The following is a 16,098-nucleotide window of genomic DNA, read 5'->3' as shown; positions in this document are numbered from 1 at the left end:
AAGGGAGAGAGAGAAGGGGCAGACATTGGATGTCAGTTGGGAGGAGAGAGGGGGGAGCAGATGCTGAATGGAAGTGGAGAAAGAGAGTATATACTAGATGGAAGGAGAGAATAAAGAAAAAGGGAATATGCTGGATGGGGGAGAAGAGGATTGAGTTAATGATAGTGGAGGGGTGAATGAAAGGAGTTGCTAGCTATGGGTAGACAAAGTGAAAAGAGGGAAACAGGAATGAATAGTAAGAAAGAATTTAATTTAGATGGAGGCAGAAAATAGAGAAGGAAGATCAGGGAAGAAAAAGAAAGGGAAGAGAAAGGAGAGAGAGATGCCAGAGCATGGGGGGAAAGAGACAGAAGATGCTAAAAACCACAGGGGGAGGGAAGGAGAGAAATACCAGACAATGAGGGGAACAAAGGGAAGAAGATGGATGCCAGACCAATTGGGGAGAGTACAGGAGGAGAGATGGAAGGGGGAGGCACATAGTTTCTGGAAGGGGCAGACAGTGGATGGAAGGAAGAAGATGAGGAAAGCAGAAACCAGGCCATAAAGGTAGAAAAAAAATTATATTTTTTTTGATTTAGGATAAAGTAGTATTGTAGCCGTGTTGATACATGTTTAAATAGAAAATGGAAATATGGTGATCCTTTTATTGGACTAATTTTAATACATTTTTGGCTAACTTTCAGAGACATTACATTACATTACATTAGGGATTTCTATTCCGCCATTACCTTGCGGTTCAAGGCGGATTACAAAAGGTTAATTTAGAAATACAGAGTTACATTGATTGGCAAGATAGGTAAGTTGTAGATTTTATAAACATTAACTGGTTGTTGAGGGTGAGGTGGTTTGTAAGAGAATTAATAGTTGGTCATATTGGAGGTTCTTTTGTTGTTGTTAGTGCAGTAATGGGTAGATCAGATGTCAGTTTTAGAGTTACTAAGAGGTCGTGATGTTAGTGCTGCTTCAGGAATTTCTTGAAAAGTGTGGTTTTTATTTCTTTTCTGAACGTCCTATAGTCTGGAGTGGTCATCAGAAGGTTGGAGATCTGGTTATCCAGCCTTGCGGCTTGAGTGGCTAGGAGGCCGTCGTGTAGTTTTGTTCTTTTTACTTCTTTGATTGGGGGGGGTATGAATGGGGAGTGTGTTTTTCTGTGTCTGGTAGTGGGTGCTTGGATGAGGCGATTATTCAAGTATGATGGGCTGTCTCCGTGTAGGGTTTTAAATAGTATGCAGTAGAATTTGAATTGGATTCTTTCTTGACCAAATTCTCCCTTCCTCAGGTCAGGACAGGATACTGTAACAGCAATATACTTGAGGAAAGAGGTTCTGACCTCTGAAAGCTAATTACAAAATGTATTAGTCCAATACAATAGTATTAATTTATTTTCCATTTTTTGTTTTATTTTTATATGTTAATTTGTAAAGTGATTTATTTCTTTTGTTTCAAATTTACATCTGCTATCTTTATATTTTGTACAGTATTAGGGGATATGCACCACTGTTTTTGTGGAGTTGCATTGTATGCAGAGCCTGGCTTCTTTATGGCTCAATTTTTGTATACATATTTCTATCCCCCCTCCTTTTACAAAGGAGCGCAAGAAACATAGAAACATGATGGCAGATAAAGGCCAAATGGCCCATCCGCAGCATCCATTACATTACATTACATTACATTACATTAGGGATTTCTATTCCGCCTGTGCCTTGCGGTTCTAGGCGGATTACAATAAAGATGATATCTGGGCATTTCCAGTAGAATTACATTACAGGAGAAGAGTAAATTACAAGTAACAGTGAAGAGTTACAATACATTCAATATCGCAGCAGATGTAACATAGCCACGGATTACAATAAAGTAGATATCTGGGCATTTCCAGTAGAATTACATTACAGGAGAAGTGTTAATTACAGGTAATAGAGAAGAATTACAGTACATTCAATATCACAGGAGATGTTACATAGCAACTGAGTCAATTTACAACTGGTGGAGAATAAGAATTACAATATATTCTAGATTACAAAAGATGTAACATGAGCTGAGTCAAGTTTCTTCGGATGGAGAGTAGCATCATATGCCTATAAGTGGAGGTGTATTTATTGTTTTGATGATTGCATGATGTTGGTTAATTAATGTTGATGATATGGACAGTAGGGGTGTTTAGTTTGGGTTGGATAAAGAGATTCTATTCCCAAAGGAATTGGTTGGGAACTCATTAGATGGTGGTTTAGATTGATGGGAGATATTTTTTGAACAGTAGTGTTTTTATTTCTTTTCGGAACTCTTTTATGTCTGTAATTTCGATCAGTAATTTTGAGATGTCGGAGTCAATATTAGCTGCCTGTGTCCCTAGTAGGTTGTCATAAAGTTTCTTACGTCGAGTACCATTGAGAGGAGGGTAGGTGAAAATGTTCTGTGTTCTCCTTCTTCTGGATAAGAGATAATAGTGAAAACGGTTGTTTAGGTAGCTGGGTGCCGCGCCGTGGGTTACTTTGAATAGGAGACAGTAGAGTTTGAATTGTATTCTTGCTTTTATTGGTAGCCAGTGAGATTCATCCACTATCTCCTCCTCTCCCAAACATATCCCATGTGTTTGTCCCCCACTTTCTTGAATTCAGACACAATCTCTGTCTCCACCACATCTACCGGGAGACTGTTCCACGCATCTACCACCCTTTCCATAAAAACATATTTCCTTAGACTACTCCTCAGCCTATCACCTCTTAACTTCATCCTATGCCCTCTCATTTCAGAGCTTCCTTTCAAATGAAAGACTTGACTGAAGTGCATTTATGTCACGTAGGTATTTAAACGTCTCTATCCTATCTCGTCTCTCCTGCCTTTCCTCCAAAGTATACAGATTGAGATCTTTAAGTCCACAATGTTGGAAGCCTTAAGAATTTTGGCAGTCATTTATTAGGTGAAGGCAATTAAATGCTGAATTGATGAAATCAGAATGCAAAAGTTTACCAACCCCTGAGGAAGCTTTAATTAGTGAAACAGCTAAGCTCCTGTTGGGACAAGCTAAGTACTTTTGTCTTTATATTTTACAGCATTTGCTCATTAAAATAGCTCCACATGAGGTTCCGATGAACTTATGATGATATTCATACCCCATTAGGCACCTGCAATTTGGGGTGTTTGAACTTCATGGATTCACTCAATCAGCGATATCAGTATATCTGGTTTTGCATTATTTGCTTCAGTGTATATTATTATTTCCTCCAAAGTATACAGATTGAGATCTTTAAGTCTATCCCCATATGCCTTATGATGAAGACCACCCACCATTTTAGTAGCCTTCCTCTGGACCGACTCCATCCTTTTTATATCTTTTTGAAGGTGCGGCCTCCAGAATTGTACACAAAATTCTAAAAGAGGTCTCACCAGTCTTATATAGGGGCATTAATACCTTTTTTTTCTACTGACCATACCTCTCCCTATGCAACCTAGCATCCGTCTAGCTTTCATCGTCACCTTTCAACTTGTTTGGCCACCTTAAGATCATCACTTACAATCATACCTAAGTCCCGCTATTCTGTCATGCACATAAGTTCTTCACCCCCTAAACTGTACAGTTAAGAACATAAGAACATAAGAACTGCCATCTCCGGATCAGACCTTCGGTCCATCAAGTCCGGCGATCCGCACACGCGGAGGCCCTGCCAGGTGTACACCTGGCGTAATTTATAGTCTGACTTACACGATTGAATTCCCACATATATTTGGTAATTTATAGTCCACCATATCTTTATATGCCTCTCTTAAGGAGATATGCATCTAGTTTGCTCTTGAAGCCTAGGACGGTCGATTCCGCAATAATCTCCTCTGGGAGGGCATTCCAGGTGTCAACCACTCTCTGAGTGAAGCAGAACTTCCTGACATTAGTCCTGAATCTGTCCCCCCTTAGCTTCATTTCATGTCCTCTAGTCCGTGTCAAATTGGACAATGTAAATAATCTTCTCTGCTCTATTTTGTCGATTCCTTTCAGTATTTTGAAGGTCTCGATCATATCCCCACGCAGTCTCCTTTTCTCAAGTGAGAACAATCCTAGTGTTATAAGTCTATCCTCGTATTCCAGTTTCTCCATACCCTTTACCAGTTTTGTTGCTCGTCTCTGCACCCTCTCCAGCAGTTTTATATCCTTCTTTAGGTAGGGAGACCAATGTTGAACGCAGTATTCCAAGTGCGGTCTGACCATTGCCCTATAAAGCGGCATTATAACTTTCTCCGATCTACTCGAGATTCCTTTCTTTATCATGCCCAACATTCTATTTGCCTTCTTTGCCGCTGCCGCGCATTGTGCCGACGGCTTCAGGGTCCTATCTATCAGTACACCCAGGTCCTTTTCTTGTTCACTCTTCCCCAGAGTTGCACCTGACATTGTATACTCGTATTCCTTATTCTTATTGCCTAAATGCATTACCTTGCATTTCTCCACATTGAACTTCATCTGCCATTTCTCTGCCCATGTTTCTAACCGACACAAGTCGCTCTGGAGTTCCTCTCTATCCTCCTGCGATCTTATTGCCCGGCACAATTTTGTATCGTCTGCAAACTTGATGATCTCACTGGATGTTCCTTCCTCCAGGTCATTGATATAAACATTAAAAAGGATCGGCCCAAGTACCGAGCCCTGGGGTACACCACTAGTCACTTTCTCCCAGTCGGAGAACTTCCCATTTATGCCCACTCTCTGCTTTCGGTTTTCCAGCCATTTTCCTATCCATCTTTGTATATCTCCCTCTATGCCATGGCTTTGTAGTTTCCTGAGAAGTCTTTCGTGTGGAACTTTGTCGAACGCTTTCTGGAAGTCCAAGTATATTATATCCACCGGCTTCCCACTATCAATTTGCTCGTTCACGGTCTCAAAAAATTGGAGTAAATTCGTCAAACATGATTTCCCTTTCCTGAATCCATGTTGACTGGGTTTCATCAAGTCGTGTGCGTCCAAGTGCCGGACTATGCTATCTTTGATCAGTGCTTCAACCATCTTGCCGGGGACAGACGTAAGACTCACAGGCCTATAGTTGCCAGGTTCCCCTCTCGATCCTTTTTTAAAAATTGGCGTGACGTTCGCTATCCTCCAGTCGTCCGGTATCTGTCCAGTTCTGATTGTCAGGTTTGCAAGTTTTTGCAATAACTCTCCGATTTCAACCTTCAATTCCTTTAAGACTCTTGGGTGAATTCCATCCGGTCCAGGGGATTTGTCACTTTTAAGTTTGTCGATCTGATAGTATATCTGGTCTAAGTCCACTTCAACTGTGGTGAGGCTATCTTCTATTTCTCCTGCAAACACTTTCTCCGCTTCAGGTATTGTTGAGGTGTCCTCCTTCGTAAAGACGGACGCAAAGAAGGAATTTAGTTTGTCTGCGATTTGTTTATCTTCCTTGATGTACCCTTTTCTTCCCTGGTCATCCAGGGGTCCCACTGCCTCTTTTGCAGGTTTTTTCCCTTTCACGTATCTAAAGAAGGGCTTGAAGTTCTTGGCCTCCTGGGCTATTTTTTCCTCATATTCCTGTTTTGCATCCCTCACCGCCTTGTGACATTTCTTCTGATCATCTTTATGTTTGTTCCAGGCTTCGGTTGTCTTTATGCATTTCCATTTTTTGAAAGAGTCCTTCTTTTCTTTTATGGCTTCCTTCACCTGTATGGTAAGCCATGCCGGTTCTCTTTTGCTCTTTGTTCTCCGATCTTTGGGAATCCTCGGAATGTAGAGATCTTGTGCTTCTGTGATAGTATTTTTCAGTAGGGACCATGCCTGATCTACCGTTTCAAGTTTGTCCACCATCTTCTCGAGTCGTTTTTCTACCATGGCTCTCATGCGATCGTATTTACCCTTTTTAAAGTTTAAGGTGGTGGTTAAGGTTTTGGCATGTTTCCCTTTTCCGATGTTAAGTTTAAAGTTGATTACATTGTGATCACTCGTTCCCAGTGGAACCATGACTTCCACTTCTGTTATCGGTCCCGTGAGGCCATTTAGGACCAAGTCCAAGGTGGCGTTGCCTCTTGTCGGCTCTTTTACCATTTGTTCCAGGAAGCAATCCCCTAGCACCTCCAGGAACTTGGCCTCCTTGCCGCAGTTGGAGGTTGCTAGTTTCCAGTCTATCCCTGGGAAATTGAAGTCTCCCAATATAATTACATTGCCTGTCTTGCATTCTTGTTTGATTTCTTCCATCATTTCTGAGTCAGTTTCCTCCGCCTGTCCTGGGGGACGATAGTAAAGGCCAATTTTCGTGTCTGCTCCATATTTACCAGGAATTTTGATCCAGAGTGACTCAAGCTTCTCTTTCATTTCTGTTGTAACCATTTCAGCAGAATCTATTTCCTCCTTAACATATAGAGCAATACCTCCACCTTTCTGCCCTACTCGATCTCTTCTATACAGTTTGTATCCCTGTAGTACTGTGTCCCATTTGTTTTCTTCATTCCACCATGTTTCTGTTATGCCAATGATATCCAATATGTCATGTCTTGCTATTGTCTCTAGTTCCCCCATTTTGTTACCTAGACTTCTAGCATTCGTATACATACATCTAAGTTCCCTTCGTGTTACCTTTTTGGACCTTCTACTCTTGGCCATTCCTATAGTTTTAATTACGGTATCCTTTACTGCTCCTGTGTTATCACCCTTGTTTGCTGTGTGGTCATCCCCTCCTGTGTCTGAGTTGTCCCTTCCTGCTTTTTCTCCCTTATTGGCTGTGAGGTCGTCTTCTCTTGTGTAGGAGTAGTAGTCCTTGGCTTCTTCCTCGGGGCATCCCGCTATCCGTGCCATCGACCGGTGGTCGACTGTCGGCTTTCCCCTATCTTTCAGTTTAAAGCCTTCTCGATTGCCTTCTTCATGTTGCCTGCCAAAACTCTTGCTCCTTCCTTGTTGAGGTGTAGTCCGTCCCTTCTGTAGTACTTGCTTTTTCCCCAGAACGCCGTCCAGTTGCGCACGAAGTCGAAGCCTTCTTCTTCGCACCATCGTCTCATCCAGGCGTTGATTACTTGCAATTCCCCTTGTCTCTTTCCATCCGCTCTTGGTACTGGGAGGATCTCAGAGAAGGCCACCTTCACCTCCCTGATCTTCAGTTGTCTTCCGAGTGAGCGGAGCTGGCCCTTCAGCTCTTCCCTGTCATACTTCCGCCCGCTCACATCATTTGTTCCCACGTGGATAAGCACAGCGGTGTCCTCTCCCCCTGCGCCATCTATGATCCTGGAGATCCTGTTGGTCACATCCTTCACTCTTGCTCCAGGCAGACAGGTGACGACTCTGTCCTCTCTTCCTCCTGCGGTGTGGCTGTCCACATGTCGTATAATGGAGTCGCCTACGATGATCCCCATCTTCTTTATTCGGGAGTTCCTTGGGGGGCGTAGGTCCACGTCCTTGGAGTAGGGCCAGTCTTCTTCCTCCAATGATACTCTTGAAATTTTTTCCTGTTCTTTGGGTGGGGCGATGTCTTCCTGTGCTCTCACTATTACTCCTGGTGTGCGGTTGTCTCCTACCTCGTCTTCGGTTTCTTCCGTGTTTGCATGGGTGTCTTCTTTCCTCACATGGGTTTCCTGAGTACAGTTTTCCAGCCCTGGGATCTCTACGTGGTGCTGATGAGCTTCCTCTATGAACATTTCTAGTTCCTTGACCTCGTCGTTTGGGCTGTATTCCACTAGAATCTTCTCCTGTGCTCGGATTCTGTCTTCGAGCTCCATCACTGTTCCTTCCAATAGTCTTACCTGACATTTCAAGCTATCCATCTCCATACATCGATTGCAAATGTATGCCTGGATCCCCGAAGGGAGGTAGTCATACATATTGCAGCCGATACAGAAGACCGGAAAGCTCACCTTCTGACTTCCTTGGGCTTCCATCTCTTGCTTCCCTCGTGTGTGCTTGTGTCCCTTGCCTGCTGCTTCCTTATGTTGCTTGTGTCCTCTCTCCCTCTGCCTGCTTGCTGCCTCCTTGGTATACGGCTTGGCCCTTTGTGTCTGTCTCTTTCTTTCCTTTATGTGCTTTCCTTTTGTGCTTGTCGCTTCTTTACCCCTCTGACTTACTCAGTTTGTTCTTGATAGTAGTGCCTTGTCTCTCCGCAAATGCTCTTCGCAAAGGCGCTCTCGCTAAGGCGAGCGCCTTTGCCGTTCGCCTTCGCCGCGCGCCGAACGGCTGCGCGCCGTTGGCTCCGCCCCCTTTTCAAGGGGGAGTCCGACGCTGCCTCTGATGCGGTGGGGGTGGGCGGAGCTTACTCTCGCCGGTTCCCCGAGCCCTGTGCTTCTTCCTGCCTTCTTCTCCTACTTCAAACTCGGTCTCTCAGGCTCTCCCCTGCTTGATCTGGCTACCAAGCGCTGCTGCCTCCTTCTCCTGCACGCGGCACCCGATGCAGAGTTCGCCGCGTTGACTCCGCCCCCTTTTCAAGGGGGAGTCCGACGCTGCCTCTGATGCGGTGGGGGTGGGCGGAGCTTACTCTCGCCGGTTCCCCGAGCCCTGTGCTTCTTCCTGCCTTCTTCTCCTACTTCAAACTCGGTCTCTCAGGCTCTCCCCTGCTTGATCTGGCTACCAAGCGCTGCTGCCTCCTTCTCCTGCACACGGCACCCGATGCAGAGTTCGCCGCGTTGACTCCGCCCCCTTTTCAAGGGGGAGTCCGACGCTGCCTCTGATGCGGTGGGGGTGGGCGGAGCTTACTCTCGCCGGTTCCCCGAGCCCTGTGCTTCTTCCTGCCTTCTTCTCCTACTTCAAACTCGGTCTCTCAGGCTCTCCCCTGCTTGATCTGGCTACCAAGCGCTGCTGCCTCCTTCTCCTGCACGCGGCACCCGATGCAGAGTTCGCCGCGTTGACTCCGCCCCCTTTTCAAGGGGGAGTCCGACGCTGCCTCTGATGCGGTGGGGGTGGGCGGAGCTTACTCTCGCCGGTTCCCCGAGCCCTGTGCTTCTTCCTGCCTTCTTCTCCTACTTCAAACTCGGTCTCTCAGGCTCTCCCCTGCTTGATCTGGCTACCAAGCGCTGCTGCCTCCTTCTCCTGCACGCGGCACCGGCCGGCATGCTGAATGTTCTGCACTGCTCTGTCAGAGTTCTTATGGGTATTAAGAGCAGCGTGGAACATCAGCCTGTGCTAAAAACTGCTATTGTTTTGTAAAAGGGGGGGGGGGGATGTTTTAGATTTATTTCTTCAATACTGCCATAAATTCCAATTTACTAAAGTGAACTAATTAACATACAGGTATGCAAATGGGTGTGGGAATTTAAAATATTATATTGGTTTATCATTGTTATGGTATTGTATATTTAACTCAGTGTGAAATCAAATGGAAATCCCAGCTGATGATGAATCAAGGTTGCAGTATACTTTATATATGTATGGAAAGGGTTCAGAGTTTAAATCCTAGGCAAGTAGGTGGGAAGGGAAGGAAGATGTTTGGGGGTTGCCTAGAAGAAAAACTGTACATTGGCAATCTTTGTTGTTTGTTTTGAATTTTAAAATAAAAGAAATACAAGTGGAAATAAAGAAGTAAAGAAAAAAATAGGTAAATAAATGGGGGCAGGGCAGGGCCCTCGAATAATTAATCCTGCCGTGAACCAACCTTCCCAAAAAGAAAAGGAAAATAGAGTTTCTTTTTTCTACTAGCTGAAAATAGAATAAAGGGAAAGGGAAAGTGTTAGATTCTATGCATAAAGCAAAAATCAGGGACATACAATTCAGGATTACTTGGCACTTACAACTGCTGTGCTACTAAGTTAGTCTAAACAGGTTCAGATTAAGAAAACGTTTGAAATGTGTTTTGATTTTTCTTTTGGGGGGGAAGAACGCATGGAAATTCACAGCAAGAGAACAGATAAGAGATTAGGCAGCTACTCAAATGAGAGAATGCAATATTTTACTTAGCTCAAACAGGGAGGTCACAGAACAAAAGGTGGGGGAGAAGGCTAGCCCAAATTCTTTTAAAAAAGGCTGGTAGGAAACAGAGATTTAACCGTTTTGAAAAGTGCACTGGTTCAGATTAAGAAAATGTTTGAAATTTTTTTTTTTTGAGAAAGCACATCTACTTGTTCTACCAGCCTAGATCTTATTGCAAGGACTATCTTGCTATCAACAGGATTTATGAAACTGCATCAGCTTAGTTACGGTATTTTTCTTAACCCGTGGAGAATATGACAAACTCTGTGAAAAAGAGAATGAGTTTGTACCACCTTCCATTGTTTGGGTAATACCATCTTGTCATCTTTTACTCTTATCATCACCACTTAATAGTCATTCACGATATTTATATTTTGCTCTTTGAAATGCCTAAGGAAGAATTTTTTGGACATGGACTTGATCTGCTCCTCAAAGGTTAGGTAGGAGTCTAGGATCGACTAGTATTTTGGATGTTTTGTCAATTTTCAGGTTTTCTCCAGATAAGTTAACAAAATTTTTCTTTGTAGCAGATAAACTCCTAGCTGCATCATATGGAAACAAAAACAACTTGTACCCACAGATCATTTTTTTTTTTTTTTACGAAAATGTGACTTTCTTTAAAACTTACCACAATAAAGAATGGGCAAGTACAACAGTTTTATAAAGTATTGGGATGACTATATTCAGTGGAGAGGCAGTTTTCTTCCTTTTTTTGGTGGGGGTAGTGGGGTGGGATATGGGGTTTTGATATTATACTATTGGTATACTTGGATGTATATTAATTCAATGTACTCCTGTTCTTTGTAGAATGGCATTACTATAAATAAAAAATTTTAAAAACACACCACAAACAAAAAAATGGACCAAATCAGACCAACTGTTCTAAAGGAGAAAAACCTTCCCCACCCAAAAAAAACACAAACCTGCCCATTGCATTTCTGTGAGAGGAATTCCAGCTTATAAAGCCCAGAAACTTACATACAGTGAAACAGTTAAGGAATTCCTCCTTTCAAACTGCCTCTCCACACCCCAAACTACCGCTCTATAAAAAAATAAAAAATACCCTACACAAACAGTTCCACCACCAAAAACCACCACCATCGCTAATGCCCCACTCCCCAAAATTACCTTTCCACAACTGCCCCAAACACTTATAAACTCCCACCTCCAAAAATTACCCCTTCTAAGCATCCCATTCCAAAGAATGTCATTCTTCAACTGCTCCTACCCCCCCCCCCAACACTACTCACTGAAATCTGACCAATCCTCCCCAAACTGCTCCCTGCCCCATCCCTAAAATAAGTCTCAATACTGTATCACCTCATAAACGGATCCTTCCCCACAAATTTCAGGGCATCCACGTTGGCTGTAACTGTCTAAATAAACATTCAAGGCTCTAAAATCACATGGGGCTTTTATGACCCTACCCCAGTAGCTCTTAAGAGCCCCCCACCCCCCCCAAAAAAAAAGCCTGTAAAGATGAACAGGGAAATTTCTAATCCCTAGAAGAGACAATGTATTTCTCCCTTTTACCTACTTGTTTCAGTTTGTATTAATAGAATATAATGATTAGTCTGTATAATAGTCTTATTTGTATTTGTCATCTCTGGCTTTTACAATTATGTAATACGCATTGAAATATTGGATATTGCGTAAAATCAAAATTTAATAAACTTGAAACTTGAGTCAATCCTCACCTTCCTTATTTAAATCTTCCGATGTCTACTTTGGACAATTAATTATCTAACAAAGATATTTTTATACACATGATGGTAATAAAACAGTTATTGTACCTTACAAACTGATTTGGGCTAATGCAACTTTGAATAAGCAGCATCGTATTGAAGGGAAAGAATGGGTGGACAAAATATCAGATTTTGATTCAGGGAAAGATATTTAACCTATCTTGATGCTGCTTAGATTCCAATCTAACAATAGAAAAAACAAGTCTGTGTTCTAGAAGTTCACGGTATCTTCTTCCTGGTTCCTTTGCCTTCTGCTCTTGGGCCCAGATTGCAGCCGTTGATTTCTTCACCTCTGGAAGAGACGGCCCCACAGCCCACCATCGATCCATTGAACCAGATTGAGGATTGGAATTTATCTGGCTCAATCTCAAACTTATTTGTATATTTTGATTTTATTCTTTTTATTTCTTTTATCTTTATTTTTATTATTTGAATTGTAATTTTCTCTCACCATTCTTGGAATTTTGTTATATCTTTTCTATTTTAATAATTGTCTACTCAGATACTTTAGCCAGATTATAAGCCTTCGGGACAGATAGGGAAGTTCTAAGTACCTGTTTTTTATTGTAAACTGCTTAAGCGATATATCAAACATCTAAGGCACATCAGAAAGTTTTTTTCTCCAGATCATTTTAGAACAGTAGAGCAAGTGATCAATACTGTTCTTTCACATTTAGACTTTTGTAATCTACTTTATCTTAGATTACAAATGCACAAAAGGTTGCTACCAGTGGCCTGCAATGTGAACATGTTTGACATTGGTTATTAGTCCAAGCTTAAGTCCAATTCAGAATTCTCTCAGGCTAAGCCCTTGACTTTAGGACTTCACCGATATCTCTTCCTCCATTAGGTAGATCTTCTCATACTACCATATATACTCAATGGAAGTCTCGGTTTATATTCGAGCCTTCCCCCTTCCACCGCCACAAATCTCCCCAAACTGGCAGACTTCAGTGCATACCCTTGGCCCAAACCCCACCCTTACCATCCAGCAGCTAGCGTTCCCTCCCTCTCAAGCAAGAGTAACCCCCCCAGGCCTACCCAATTCGTAGTCACTTCTGCTCATTCTTTTTCCACAGCAAAAATGGCCACTAAGACTTCCAGCAGCAGTCTCGCAAGGTGTCAGCTGCCGGTCGGGGAGGGGGGGGAGGGTTAGGGGTGCGGACGCAGGTACATACTGAAGTCTGCCGGTTAAGGGGGGTTGGAAGCAGCGGAGGGGGAAGATTACCAGGAGGGAGGAATGGGAAGCATATAATAACCTTCTGGTTTATACTTGAGTTACCATTTTTCCATGGTATCTCAGTTTATACTCTGATAGGTTGATATTCAAGTATATTTGGTAAGTGCCACTGTCCTGCACTACCTATCAGAAGAATTAGATTAAATAAAATGTTTGTTCTTCCCCCTCCCCCAAATCAGGTGGCACTTTACTGGACCTCTCTTCCTAATGTTAAACAATAAAAAATTTATAGAAGTAAATTCATTCTGCAGCCCCTCAATAGCTCTCATAGAAACATAGAAAGATGACGGCAGATAAGGGCTACAGCCCATCAAGTCTGCCCATATCATTGACCCCCTTTTAAGTCTACTGGCCCCCTTAACTCTACTGACCTGCTCTATTAAGTCTATATCCTAGCGACCCTATTCATTGGTATGACTCTCGCAGTGATCCCACATACGGTAGGTATCCCATTTATTCTTGAAGTCTGGGATACTGCGGGCCTCGATCACCTGTACTGGAAGCTTGTTCCAATGCTCTATCACTCGTTCCGTGAAGAAGTACTTCCTGACGTCTCCACGAAACTTCCCTCCCCTGAGTTTGAGCGGATGTCCTCTTGTGTTCGAGGGTCCTTTGAGAAGAAAGATATCATTTTCCACCTCGACCCGTCCCGTGATGTACTTAAATGTCTCAATCATGTCTCCCCTCTCCCTACGCTCCTCGAGAGTATAGAGCTGCAATTTGTTCAGTCTCTCTTCGTACGAGAGACCCTTTAGCCCCGAGACCATCCTGGTGGCCATCTGCTGAACCGACTCAATTATGAGCACATCTTTACAGTAATGTGGCCTCCAAAATTGCACACAGTATTCTAGATGAGGTCTCACCATGGCTCTGTATAATGGCATCATGACCTCAGGCTTCCTGTTGATGAAACTTCTCTTGATACAACCCATCATCTGCCGTGCCTTAGATGAAGCCTTCTCCACTTGAGTAGCAGTCTTCATGTCTGCACTGATGATCACTCCCAAGTCTCGTTCTGCTGTAGTCTTGGTCAAAGTTTCTCCATTCAAGGTGTAAGTTCTGCATGGATTTCCATTTCCAAGATGCATGACCTTACATTTCTTGGCGTTGAAGCCCAGCTGCCTGACAGAGGACCAACTTTCTAAAGTACGGAGGTCCTGTTCCATAGTATTCTGCAGATTGTAGCCGTTTATGATATTGCATAGTTTGGCATCATCAGCGAATAAGGTTACCTTACCTTGAAGCCCTTGAGTCATATCCCTAATGAATATGTTGAAGAGGAGTGGACCCAGGACTGAGCCCTGGGGCACTCCGCTGGTCACTTCTGATGTTTTGGAGAGGGTACCGTTAACCATCACCCTCTGAAGTCTGCCACTTAGCCAATCTTTAACCCATGCAGTTAGTGTTACTCCTAACCCCATCAATTCCATCTTGTTCAGCAGTCTGCAGTGTGGGATGCTGTCAAAAGCCTTCCTGAAGTCAAGGTATACGACGTCTAAGGACTCTCCCGAGTCCAGCCTTCTTGTTACCCATTCAAAGAAGCTGATAAGATTGGACTGGCAGGACCTACCCTTGGTGAATCCATGTTGACTGGGATCCCGGAGATTCCCCTCATTCAAGACCGTATCTAATTTATGCTTAATTAGTGTTTCCATGAGTTTACACGCTATTGAAGTGAGACTCACCGGTCTATAGTTCGCAGCCTCAGCCTTGCAACCCTTTTTATGCAGAGGAATGACGTTGGCTGTTTTCCAGTCCAACGGAACTTTCCCCGTGCTTAGTGAGAAATTGAAGAGCACGGCCAACGGTTCCTTACTTATCTCCCCCTATGGTCCCCTTGGTGAACTCTGTTCATCCTGTAAGTCCCTCCTATCTGTACCCTTTTCCTCCACTGCCAATTCTAAACTCCATCTCATCTATCTTGCTGTGCTGTATGCCCGAATCGTTACATCAGGTTCCGTCTCTAGCAGTATTCAAATCCGAGCTAAAAGCACACTTTTTCAACTCCTAATTCCCTCTCACCATAAGATACCTATGTCTATTCTATCATTCTCTCTGCTAGAAACTCCCCAAATTAGATTTTAAGCTCTTCTGAGCAGGGACCATCTATAACATGTTAAATGTATAGAGCTGTACATGTCTTTCAGCGCTATAGACATGATAAATAGTAGTAGTAGTATATTCTATCATAAGTCCCGTTTTAAGTTTAGCATAAAAGAGAGACAATTTTGGGGATTTGGGTTAATTGCTACTTTGAAAAAGGCACTTAGTGGAGAAAGGGCAAGTAGCTACCTGGACACCAACGCATTTAATCTGAGTGTGTGGGCAAGGTACAAGTTTCCCACCCCCACCCCCACCCCGGACTGCAGCTGCATCAATGGAAGTCAACAGTCACATCAAGCAGAATCCTGCCCCTGGACTGATTAGGCAGCAAACCTATCCATACAATTGGCACTGGGTTGCCTAGAAAACAGAGTGGTAAAATTAGTCTATGATTATGGAAACTGCAAAGAATTCATAACCTGCCAGGGTATGCAATGTATTCAATTAGCCAGCTAAACACCATCAGAAGTCCCAGGAAACATAGGGATCTCCACTAGAGATTTCCCAGAGACCCCTCAAATGGGAATCTGTCATGTTAAGGAGAAATATGAAATCCAAGACAACCCCTCTGAAGGGAGAGCACCTTGGAATGGTGGAGGGGCTTGTGTGTTTCAATGATTTGGAGGGCTATGCTATAGGGTCACCCATATCAGACAGGCCTCTAAGGAAAAACCAGATGAAGTGTCCCAAACCTGTGAGAGACCAGATATGGTGACTTGACGGAGAGAGCAGGATGATGGCTGCTCTCTCCAACGTCAATGGGGAAGAGAAGGGGAAAGACTCAAACATACCCTCCGGTTCGGATTTCCACACCCCGCCTAAGGCAGTCAACATTGGAAGATTGTGGCCTAGGACAATCGGGCACATCAGCTGGAACTTTGGGCAGCTCCATGGACATTGCGGCGTTTAACTTGGAAAGGACATCATTAAGCCCTGATATTTGTCTGCCAACCCCATGATCCAGAAGTGCAAAGGCATCAGGAAGTATGGTGCAGCGGGAGGCGTCTGCCTCTGATTTAGCTGTCTCTGCTGGAGAGACTTCTGCTGCCATTTCCTCGCCAAGTGGATTGGTTGAGGCAGCTAATCTGGAAACTTCTGTTGTTGGCCCCGGAATAGGGAAGTTATCTACGATGCCTTCTGGAAGAACC

At 43.6% G+C, this 16,098-nt stretch overlaps 1 protein-coding gene across 6 annotated transcripts in view; it reads right to left on the bottom strand.

Annotated features, from left to right (window-relative positions):
- EIF4G1 (eukaryotic translation initiation factor 4 gamma 1) overlaps positions 1-16,098 on the bottom strand; it is a 292,071-nt gene that overhangs the window by 201,408 nt on the left and 74,565 nt on the right. The gene's annotated exons all lie outside the window — the stretch shown is intronic.

Source organism: Geotrypetes seraphini, chromosome 9 (genome assembly GCF_902459505.1).
Source record: "Geotrypetes seraphini chromosome 9, aGeoSer1.1, whole genome shotgun sequence".
Lineage (NCBI taxonomy): Eukaryota > Metazoa > Chordata > Amphibia > Gymnophiona > Dermophiidae > Geotrypetes > Geotrypetes seraphini.
This window is presented reverse-complemented; position numbering and strand designations above follow the sequence as displayed.